The sequence below is a fragment of the Vulpes lagopus genome, chromosome 17 (assembly GCF_018345385.1).
Source record: "Vulpes lagopus strain Blue_001 chromosome 17, ASM1834538v1, whole genome shotgun sequence".
In the NCBI taxonomy this organism is placed as follows: domain Eukaryota; kingdom Metazoa; phylum Chordata; class Mammalia; order Carnivora; family Canidae; genus Vulpes; species Vulpes lagopus.
In genome coordinates, this window is record NC_054840.1 from 21,845,286 (window position 1) to 21,856,727 (window position 11,442).

Genomic DNA, 11,442 nt, shown 5'->3' on the forward strand with positions numbered 1-11,442 from the left:
TCTTCATGATCTCTTTTTAATCATCCAAACTGGATATGATAACATCAGAGACATGTGTCTCTTAAAGAACACAGATTTTTGGAGTTCTTCGTTTTCTCCTTTTCCTTAAACACACGTGTCAGGTGTCCAGTAGAAGGAAACACAGGCAACAGAGCTGAAACAGGTCATCATGGATCCATGCAGAATAAGGCTCTGGAGTTAATTATTTTCCTAAAATCTGATTCTCAAGAGTAAGTGATTGATTCCTATGTTTGTCAGTCTTTCATTTATTCACCCATCCTGCCATTATTCATTCACTTGGCCATCAAATAGTTATTGGACTGTTATGCAGTGTTGAGGGTGGGGAGTAGCATGGACTGGTTGTCAGCAGATTGAGGTTCAAGTTCTACTACCACGTCTCTGAGGCCATGAGTCCTTAGTCCCTTTGGGCCACCTGCGGCTCCCTACTCTGTAAAATGGGACTCATGATAAGCATGAAAGCTCTTTGAGAACTCCACAGTGCTGAGCAGGGAAGGAGTTTCTGTAAAGCGCCAAACACTATGCCAACAGCCAACAGTGCAAGACAGAAAGGTAAGTCATATGGAACCTGTGCTCTTGAGAAGTTTGCGCTAGTGCAGTCTGCTGGCTCAATGCCAAATCCAGCAATATAGGGCATGGGAAGAATGTCTTCACTGGACGCCAGGAAACTTGCATGCAAGTTTAGTCTGGGCTGCTGACGTGATGTGTGACTATGAGCTGCTCAATCTTCCCCTCTGACTCTTGATTTTTTATCTCTCCCATAAAGGAATTACTAAGCCCGATTATCTCTAAGGCACCTGCCAGCTTGGACATTCTATGAAACGAGCAAAATTAGGAAAAATGTGAAGCATGTTAAGGTATCCATCATAAGCTGATGTGCATCACATACTGGTTTCTGTTTGTACAGCAAAGACACGGGAACATTTTAGGCAGCACTGACCTAGCACAGGGCAGGTCCTAGGTCTGTAGCTATTGGTCCATAAAGTGAGTCTGGGTAGGGGAGGCAGAAGGAAGGAGCAGTGGGGAGCCCTTGGTGATAGCCTGGAGCCCAAGGTCTAGGGATAGCTCAGTCAGTGACCGGGTAGTGGCATTCATCTATCACCTATTCATTTGTTCATTTATTTGGGGGGCATTTATGTGCACCTATTATGTGTGTTAGGCACTGAGTTAGACATTTGAGATAAGATGTGTAGGACAGAGTTTACTAGACTATGTTTTTCCTGAGAGCCAGAGTCTTGCCCTATTTCTCCAGTGCCTGAACATGACCCTATCTTGAGGAGCGAGTACACTAGTGGGTCTTTAGAAAAATAATTTCCTTTCCTGGAACTCAGTGTTCTCACTTATAAAATGGTTTGAGGGGCCGGGGATGGGACTTAATGATGTCCAAGATCCCTTCTCACTTGATTGTTTTGTTCTGCTGTTACATTTATTTGGTGTCCTGTAGTGAAGAAGGTTTGCACACAAAGATGGAGCAAAAAGTCACAGAACAATCTGCAGCAGAGGTAAACTGCAAGCACCAAGCCTCCTACAGGAGTGCGTGAGGCCAGTAAATCGCACTGATCCAGGCTGGGAGCAAGATGCTGTGTCTGAACACCCTCGGGCCAGAGAAGCAGAAGCTCTGAGTTCCTGTCACTACCCCCCCCACCCCGCCCCCTGCTTTTACCTGTCACCCCAACTCTCCGGGGATAGCAGCATCTACCTCACATATTACTGTGATGATTAAATGTGAAAACACATATGAAAGGTCTTTGTAAACTCTGAAGTGCTTTATACATGGAAAATAGAATTAATATTCATGAAGGAGGAAGAAATAAAAGGGCACCTCAAAGAATGAATAGGCACTACCTAGGTGAATAGCTGTGTGTCAGACGCTGAAGTGCGCACTTCATAAAAATCAGTCATGTAACCCTCCTGACATGAGTGAGGTAGGGGCTATTATTTTTTCCCTCTCTACAGATGAAAAAACTGTGTCCCAGGGAGTTTAAGGAGCTCGCTTGGGGTCACCCCACCAGTAAGTGGCAAAGCTAGGGCTCACACCCGGAGTGGCTGGCTGCAGAATCTGTGCTTTTAACCAATGTGTCCTTCGGCCACCCCGCATGGAAAAATGTTTTCTAATCCAAGTTAATTCCAGCCAATAAACTTGCCCTGAGAGCCAGAATGGGCACTGGGCAATGATGATGAAGACACAGAAGCATAAGCCAATAAGGAAAGACTCCAAGGAATAAGGAAATAGATACCACAAATATGACTGGCATTGGAATAATGTAAAGAAAAATGTGGAGATGGAAAAGAGGAGGAGTGTTCCAGAGGCTCTGCATGTAACAGACTAAGGAACTAAGTAGTGGATAAAGAGAAGTTCAAGGTAAGGTTAAGAAGGAGAGGTTTCGGAGCCTGGTGGTGAAGGATCTTGAATGCCAGGGTGAAATGGTGGAGTTTAGCCTGGAGTCGATAGGGAAGTATGAAGGGTTTTGGAGCAGGTGAGTGGTGCATCAAAAGTGGAATTTTAAGAGAGTTAAGCTAATAAAACAGAATAAAGCCATTTTTTCTTGGACCGGGCACGGTTACCATAGTCTGTGGACTGGTAAAGATAAAGTTAGATCAAAGTTAATTTTTCAAGTTGGACCTCTTTGGGAAAAGGGGATGAAATTTCAGGGATTTAGGACATCATTGATACTCAAAATGGTGAATAATGGAGAGCTGGTCCCAGTCAGGACTGATGTGTTCCCATCCCATGACTGACTGTCTTCACTTCCTTGTTGGAGTGGAGTCCTCTGATGGACCCCTCCAGTGATGGGGAATCTTTACTCCATGAAGCAGGCTGTTATCTTTGGACAGCTCCAACTGCAAGAATGAATTTCTTTGTTTTGTTTTATTTTATTTTTCTCTTTTCCTTTCCTTTCCTTTGCTTTTCTGATTATTTAACCACAAGTGCTCACACTGTTTTATTCAAATTTAAGCATTTCTTTATCTCATATCACCATGTTGGTAACCCCCACAGCCTCAAACCTGTCCTAGTTGTCAACAAGGGAACTTTGTGGGGGGTCTGAAGGAGTGGGATCCAGGAATGAGTGGGGAAATCTCATAGATCATCCCTACCACCACCAGTGTCACTGGGTACCAGGCAGTGAGATTCTCAAGTGGGTTAGACAAGTATCCTGCTTCTGAGGGGCTCACTTGCTGGAGAGCAGATAAAAGGAGTGAGCAAAAAAATGTGTAAAGAATCTGCAGTGTATACATAGGAGACCCTTCCCCAGTCTAAGCTCCAGGGGATCAGGACCGCATCTGGTTTTTTCACACACTGTACCCTTAGTGTGTAGAATGAGGCCTGGCATGCTCTCAACAAATATTTATGGAATGAATAAATGAATGAGTGAATGAATAAGTATCTGATAACATCTGATCTAAAACCGTAACAAGGTTCTTCTGACCATCAACTTACTACTTCACTCACTATAACCCGGTGATCCCTATTTTGTAAGGTCCCCTGTGAGGCTTGTCTTAGCGGATAGACATTAACCCATTGGGAATAGGCACAAAGGCATCTACTGCTTTATGTGACGACACTGCCCATCCCCGCACTGACTCCTTGACCACATGTTGAATCAACAGGAGACCGACTTGTTGAGTGAACTTGAGCAAGTCACTTAACCTCTCTGAACGTCAGGTTCTTATCCCTTAAAGCAAGGGAGTATCATGTCTGGTTCACATAATGGTTACGTATTCAAGCTGCAAAAGAGCTTGATCTCAGGGAGAGAGCATCCAAATTAAATCGACAGGCCTCTTTCCTGAGGCGGCTTGCTCTTTTCAGAACATTCAAACTGGAAGGTCAGCCCTAGGGGAACAGCTGACATTAGAGGGGCATTTGAACCTGTGAACTTTTGCCTTAAAAGTAAGAGTTCAACAGTCCCCACGTTCTCTCTGGTGCTGCAATGCTGGCCGAAGGTGGCTGCCACACTCTGCGGACGACCGGAAACCCCAAATTGGGTTTGCATCTATCTAGCCGAGGTGCCTTCCTCAGCTCCACCTCCAGATGTTCCATGGGGGTTTGAGGTGTGGTGGAGGAGTTAACAGAGCCTGCTGTCTCTCTGACACAGGCGAGTGTGTGCACCCGCATGCACGAGAGAGCCGGGGGCGGGAGTGTCCCAGCCTGTTTCTGTAAAAGTGTGCCGCAGACAGCTACAGGTCTCGCCAGGCAGAAGGAAAGTGCTTCTGTAATCACAAGAAAGAGGCTTCCCCGTCCTCTCTCTGAGACTGTTTGCAGACCATTTCTTTTTCAGCAAACTGCCAAGCTTTTCCCCCACATCAATAATATTTCAATGACTTTTACAAACTCGCTTGCCTGCTTTTTAATAAGCAGGGCTTTGCATTGGTGGTACATGTGCAAGGTCTGACCTTTTCATAGGAAAAAACATTCATAACCGAAGCCTATATATAGAAGCTTAAGACTGGAGCAGATAAAGATGTAGGTCATATGACTTTTTTGTGTGCGAAGCATAATGCAAGAGGGATGCAGTAGACAATTCAAAACTCATGAAATACTGCCACTGGCTTGAGCCCTCCTAATATTTATCAAAGGCTTTAAATAATGACTTTGTTTTCAACTGGGAATTATAATGCCACCTTCTATCCCTGCGCACAGGAATTTTTTCCACAGGGGAAATTGACTTAGTTTAAAAATATATTGCACTATCTAGTTAACTCCTAACTATTCCTGCTGAAGGAGAGAGCGGAGGCCATAAAAATGCATTCAGTGAACAAACACTTAAAATAATGTGATAGATAATCAAAAGATCTGATGTGTGTCACTCACCAGAGGAAGACATTTCGCCAGGCCCACCATTAACCGAGTGAACATAAACTAAATTCCTCAGCATCAAAGGCTAACATGACCTGGAAGGTGCCTGCCTTTCCAAAAATCCCCTCAACACCATTTTTATACTTTTTGTTCCAACATATCTTACAGGTGTATGCCTCCATGTTCCTTTATTTATGCCTTTGCTCCCTTTACTCTCTCTTCTTGGGACACCCTTTCCCAGACCTGTCTGCATGGCCAAGTCTATTCTGAAATCTATGGCTCACACGTAAAGGCCATGAATCCCCCTTCTCTTCCTTTCCTGCCTTTCCCAAGCTCTTTGCTTTTTCACGAGCTGATCATAACTTGCTCTGGACTATGCCTACTTGGTGTTCCTGTCTTTTTTTAATAGGTTTTAAACATTTATTTATTTATTTATTTATTTATTTATTTATTTATTGGAGAGAGAGAGCCAGCATGCAGCAGAGGGAAAGGGAAAACAGGACTCCCTGCTGAGCAGGGAGCCTGATGTGGGGCTCGATCCCAGGACTTCAGGATCAGGACGTGAGCAGAAGGCAGATGCTTAACTGACTGAGCCACCCAGGCTGTTCATGTCTTATATCCTATTCTACTAGACCATGAACTCATAGAGGGTGGGGCAAGAATAACGTTTGAGGCACTCTTTACCAGGCTTAGGTGTAATACCTATTACTGGAGACGACATACAATAGAAAGCACCTGTAAAATACATTCCTGCAAAATGCTTATTAAGTGAGAGAATCTGGCTTTGGGAAGCACTAATAGTGGTTTGGTGAGCATTTATTGTGTATAGCCACTCTGCTAAGCATTATCTCATTTAAGCATCAGTAGTGAACCCATGATGTTACTGTTACTATGTCATCTTACAGAATTGAAAAAAAAAAAAAAAAAAAAAACAAAAGCTCAAAGAAATTCAAAACCTCAGCCAACATTACATAGCTGGCAGAAAAATAGGCCAGAGTTCAAACTCAGATCTGTAGGGGTCAGAGTTCTGCTGGGAGCTGACTTTTTCCAGCTTTTAAGAGCTGATTGCTAAATTAACAGGAACTTTTGTGGGGCGCCTGGGTGGCTCAGTTGATTAAGTGTCTGACTTCAACTCAGGTTAAGATCTCAGGTTCCTGGGATCTAGCCTTGCATCAGGCTCCATGCTCAATGAGGAGTCTGCTTGAGATTTATTCTCTCTCCCTCTCCCTTTGCCCCTCCCCTCCGTGCGTGCACTTGCCCTCTCTCTCAAATAAATACATAAGGTCTTAAAAAAAAAACAAATTAATTATAGGAATTTTGTGAACTGGTTGAAAGGACGGCTGTTACTAAATATTAAATCATGTAAACATACAAATGAATTTTAGTAAAAGCAATGGTAATAAATACTCAAAATTCACCACTTCCTACTTATTTTATGACATTCTATTGTATATGCTCTTGAGGTCATCAGTATTTCTTGTATCTGTATGTTAGAAATATCCCATCGTGCTGTGCTTCTGTGCATCTCTTTCGAACTCTGCATTTGGCCAGGTGGCACGACTAGTGTGAATGTGGCCACTATGGGAATATTTATACAGAGAATATTGGAAAGCACAACAAACGCGGGCTTCCCCTCACCATAGCCCTCCCCCTGTAGAGCCACTCGTTAAGCATTTACCAGCACACCGCTGGCCTGGCCCCAAAGTCGGACAATGCTGCAGTAAGTAATAGGCTTAGGGCCCAACACACACATGGACTTTGCTGTTTCCAGATTTAGCTTTCCAGTAGGGCCCTGCTTTGGGCCATTGCAGGTAAGCTGCTTCCTGATGACAGGAAATTGACTTTCATTAAACTCTTTTGGGCTTTGGGGTTGGAGTGAAAATAAGTTCTTTTATGCCTATACCCGTATATCCTAAACCTTACCACAGGTTTAATTATTATCTTCATCACATCCTCTACACGGGAATATATGATGCAGCTCTTGCAGAGTAAAATGAGAATTCCAAAATATGGCTATAATTTGATTTACCTCAATTTACATAAAGGCAATAATCTATTGTTTTGTGTTCGTATCCTTGGAGCCTGGATTTCATGTGCCCGGTTTCTGCAGTATGTACCTTACATGTGGTATCATGAAATGAAATATGAACTTTTAATCAGAGGTTATGTGTTTTAGTACTAGCTCTTTAACTCAGGGGCAAGTTAGTTAACATCACTGGGCCTCAGTTCCCTCATCTGGCCAAAGGGGAGTTTGGCTTAGATGTCCTTCAAACACCCTTATAGCACTACTCCTGAACGGAAGTTGCTTCTCTTCTCTAGGGCTCAGTTTGTGCATCTGTAAACAATGAGGGGTTGAACCTGGGAATTCCTAATGTCCTTTGCAGTGCTGGAAGAGGCTGGATCCATGTGAAAATCTGTGTGTCATTCCTATCAGATACCATCATGCTTTACCACCTGCAAGATGCCAGGTAGCCTGCTGAGCACCCAGAACGCTGGTGGCAAGAGGACTTGGAGATGGAACAGGAGCTCCAACTGCCGTGAGGAGGCCAGGCTCTGTTGGCCCTCAAAACAAAGGGAAAGGCGTGGGTGCAGGGAGTGCCTCTGCTGTTTTCTTTTAGATGATTTAGAGGACTAAAGAAGTGAGGGTGAAATATCTGTACAGAGGTTTTGATTTGACACTCCAGCTGGGTCTGCAGTGAGAAGGGAGGGGCGGGGGGAGGATGGAGGCCTCCGAGATAAGACAGGTGATGATTTCTATTGGCCTGGGGAGATGTGAAGGGATGGTAGGAAGGAGGAAAGGAAGGAAGGAAGGAGGCAGGGAAGAAAGGAAGGAAGGAAATGTGTAATTCTCAGGGTGAGCAGAGCACAGACACTCAGAGAGAATATTTCCTTCCTTACCCTTATCTGTTGACCCTGAAATCTAAATCTATAGTATCTTTGTATCTTTGTGGAAAATCAAAAAGTGTTCTTAACTCCTCATCAACATCTTCATCTTTGTCCTCACCCACACAGCTCCATATGCTTTCCAGGTTACAAGCACTTTGACATCCATAATCTCATTTAACTCACAAGACAGCTCGGTGAGGTAGGTATTATTACTTGAACTTTTCAAAAGAACTGGAGATGCAGAAAGGGAATTGATACTGCTCAAGATCGCCTAGGTGTACAGCCTAGACTAAGCCCATTCTTTTGATTCTTAGATTGGCTTGCCTTCCTAGCCTCTAAATGTCCTTTACTGGAAGCTGAAATGACAAGTTTCTCAGCTGCCGTTCACCCAGGACAGAACCACACTAGAGAAAGAAGACATATATATATATACCTATAAATTAGACTCACATTGAATCCTAGAAATGGAGGGGACCCCACAAATCTCATGGCCCACCTCTTAAATTTTCAGATGGGGAAAATGCAGCTCACAGAGACATATGGCATGTCCAGGTTCATGTAAAGGGTCAGGATCAAAGCTGGGACTTCACCTCTTGTCAATGCCACCTGCTCTGGCATTGTCTATTTTTATTGGCTTTTTAGCCACCAGCAACATTAAGAGGTCATAACTACTTCAAAATTCTTGACTATCATTGTGAGGACAATGAAACATTTTCTTCCAGCATAGACACGGACTAAAGAACCCTGGATGGAGGGAGGCCAACATGCTCCGATCTCAGCTGTCATTTTGCATTTCATCCACTCTGTGCCAGAATTGGATTTATTGCTGGTGAGAACAGTGACTCATGCACTTTTGATGCCAACCAACTAATTTTTCATGCCATGGCTTGGTAGGTATGAACGTTTAGTATGTGATCAAAAATAGAGACCAACCCCCATCATCCAATCCCTTAAAATTGGTTTTGCCTGAGCCTATGGACTTTCTCAAACCCAGATCAAACTTTTACCCCAAATGTAACTGGTAGACTTTATTTTAAGAATTGCTTACTTGTAATCTAGTCATAAAGGCAGGCAAAATAGAATAGGGACAGTTGCTTCATTTAGGAATTACCTATCCTGAGTCTATCCCCTCTGCTTTTACTAAATTGATCTGTCAACTTTGATAACTCTTTCTTTTTTTTTCTCTTTGAGCCACATTATTCCCATCTGCCAAATGAGAGGGTTACAGTAGGTAACTTTTGGGTGATTATTTTCACAAACTTCTTATAAGATTGTACCTTTACCAGAGTCATCCCGCTACATCTCAGTTTTTCTATATGGTCTTGCTTTGCTTTGGAAGTAAGTTTTGGCCTATGTTCTCAGAGGGTTCTGCTCTGTTTCTGAAAGAATGAGGGACTCCTTGAAAACTAAGATGAGCCATATCCATTTAACATGTTTGAAGTTAACTTCAGGATCAGCAATGAGAATACAACAAAACTCAAAACTTGACTTAAGCTTTCTCTCTCATTATAATTTTTTTTTTTGAAATCCACTTGCCAGGCCAGATGGACAGATCACATGCCATAACCATCCAAGAGGTGAGGATGAATTCAGAAAAAAAAGAACTCGAGAGGGTTGGAAACCAATAGAATGTTTTATTTTAAAGTCACAGGTAGTTGTCTCAAGATTCAGCTGGCTTTGATCCTAGAGACCTGGCTGTAATGATTTTTCTAACATGGCTATGAGAACTCAGATCTAAAACTTGGGCCTCTTCCTTCACTTACTCAACTGATATTTCCTAAGTGTCTCTGCAGTGCAAGGTACTTTGTTATGGCTGTGGGAAAACAGGGATGATTTTACTATCACTCTGATCATAAGGAGCCTGGAGTCTTACAGAGATGATCTGGCGTGCGCACAGATTACTATAGTTTACGGTAGTGGCTTCAATGCCATGAGAAAGCTCTGGTTGCTGAAAGGAGAGTAAGAGTCCATCTTACTGAAAGTACTTCCCAGAGGAAGGGACACCTTCAGTCTTCATGGTGGTCAGCGGGACTTTATTTCAATGTTAAAGAGCCAAAGACTGGGGAGCTCACTGCTCTGTGATCCTGGTGTTTTTTGTTTTTTTTTTTTCTTCATCTGTAGAATGGGATAATAATTGTATCAATTTCATAGACTTGTTGTGGGTACTACATGAGTTTGTTCATATGTGTTAAAGCCCTCAGAAAGGTTCCTGGGACATTGTTAGCACTCGAAAACACGAGTCATTATTTTTGTTCTTAACATTGGAGTAAAATGACCCAAAAATTTCTTGCAGTCTTTAACGAGAGATCAGTGGAGGGAAGACCCAAGCTCACAGAACACTTTTGTTGCTATAGTAAAGGCTACTTGGGTGTTCACAGGTGTCCAAGCAGCCCGGTTTTCCAACTGTGCCCTTGCTTCCTCTCCCCGTCCTCCACTGCTCTTCGTTCTTTGGCTCTCAATCTCAGACACACACACACACACACACACACCTGTTTTTTAGAAGCTGGACTGTTTATCAAAAGCCCCGGGTGTAGGAGTGTTTCAAATGATTTTTGGAAACTGAAATGATTTTAGAGATTATAGGCATCAAGACTGTGGGTGGGAAATAAAAACAATAGGCAAGTTCATATCATTTAAGAGAGGTGGGTTTTCTTTTCTTTTCTTTTCTTTTTTTTTTTTTTCCAAAAGCATCATCATTTATGTGGTTTGAGAATAATCTTTCCTCTGGAAAGTAGACATTGCAACATACGGCACAGAGATGTGGCTGATTAATTGTATGAAAGGCTCAGTCTCTTTTGAGCGAGGCTTCATTCTCTTTCAGGCATAGCAGCCTACAAGAATAAATTTGCTTTGACTCATATATTTTACATAAACCAAAGAGGTTATCCCTAAGACGAACTGTCTGGCTCACTGCTCCCCACCCCCACCGCGTCCCACATACCATCACAGGAAGGCATTAGCAGTTTCAAAACTTGAACTTTCTCTCAGAAATTTTCTTACTTCAGTCAAGCAGGATTTCTACATTAAAACATAATCATTACTGTGCCTGTTGTAATTAAGGATTGTGGGCATGTTATCCTTTTAGCTTTAAAAACAATGAGACACTATTTCTCACTTACCGTGAGTGTGGCAAATCGTGGGCAAAGGTTTGCCTTCGTGGATCCAGCTGTGGTTTTAGTCTCTCTTTGTTCACACTGTCAACAAGGATAAGCACAGGCAAGAGGCCGAACAGGACTAGGGTTCTTGGAGCTCACCTAGTTCACCCTGCCCACACGTCCATATTACAACTGGAGAAGCTGAGGGTCAGAGAGAAAGTGACTTGTGTAAGGTCATACAGGGGTTAGAACCCAGGACTTCTGAATTGCAGCAGTCCAGGATTCTAGCAATAGAACAAAAGATTAAAAGGCTAGCGCTTAACCACAGCCTCAGAAACACCAGCAACTCTCACGAAGTGTAATGACATGATGCAATAGTATCTGACCTGAAATGATTGTTATGGGGATAAATAAGATAATGAATGTGAAATATTCACATAAAATCTTAAAGCACTAACTAGATGGTTGATAAAGACTACAGAACATCTAGCCCAGTCAAAAGAAAACAAAGAATTATTTTCTTCTTGCAAATAAAACAGAAGTCCCAAGGCCATTTTAATTGTCTGTGTGCCTTTATGTCTTCTTTCAGCCTGAAGTTTTGTTTTTGTTTTTTCATTTTTTTGCATAGCTCAGTACTAGGAAGCTTCA

The 11,442-nt window shown here is 42.7% G+C and overlaps 1 long non-coding RNA gene across 1 annotated transcript; it reads left to right on the top strand.

Annotated features, from left to right (window-relative positions):
- The first annotated feature begins 365 nt into the window (after window positions 1–365).
- LOC121477526 lies at window positions 366–2,358 on the top strand. The gene is made up of 3 exons (XR_005984282.1): window positions 366–570; window positions 785–875; window positions 1,463–2,358. It is a non-coding gene; the product is annotated as an uncharacterized LOC121477526 (long non-coding RNA).
- The last annotated feature ends 9,084 nt before the right edge of the window (window positions 2,359–11,442 follow it).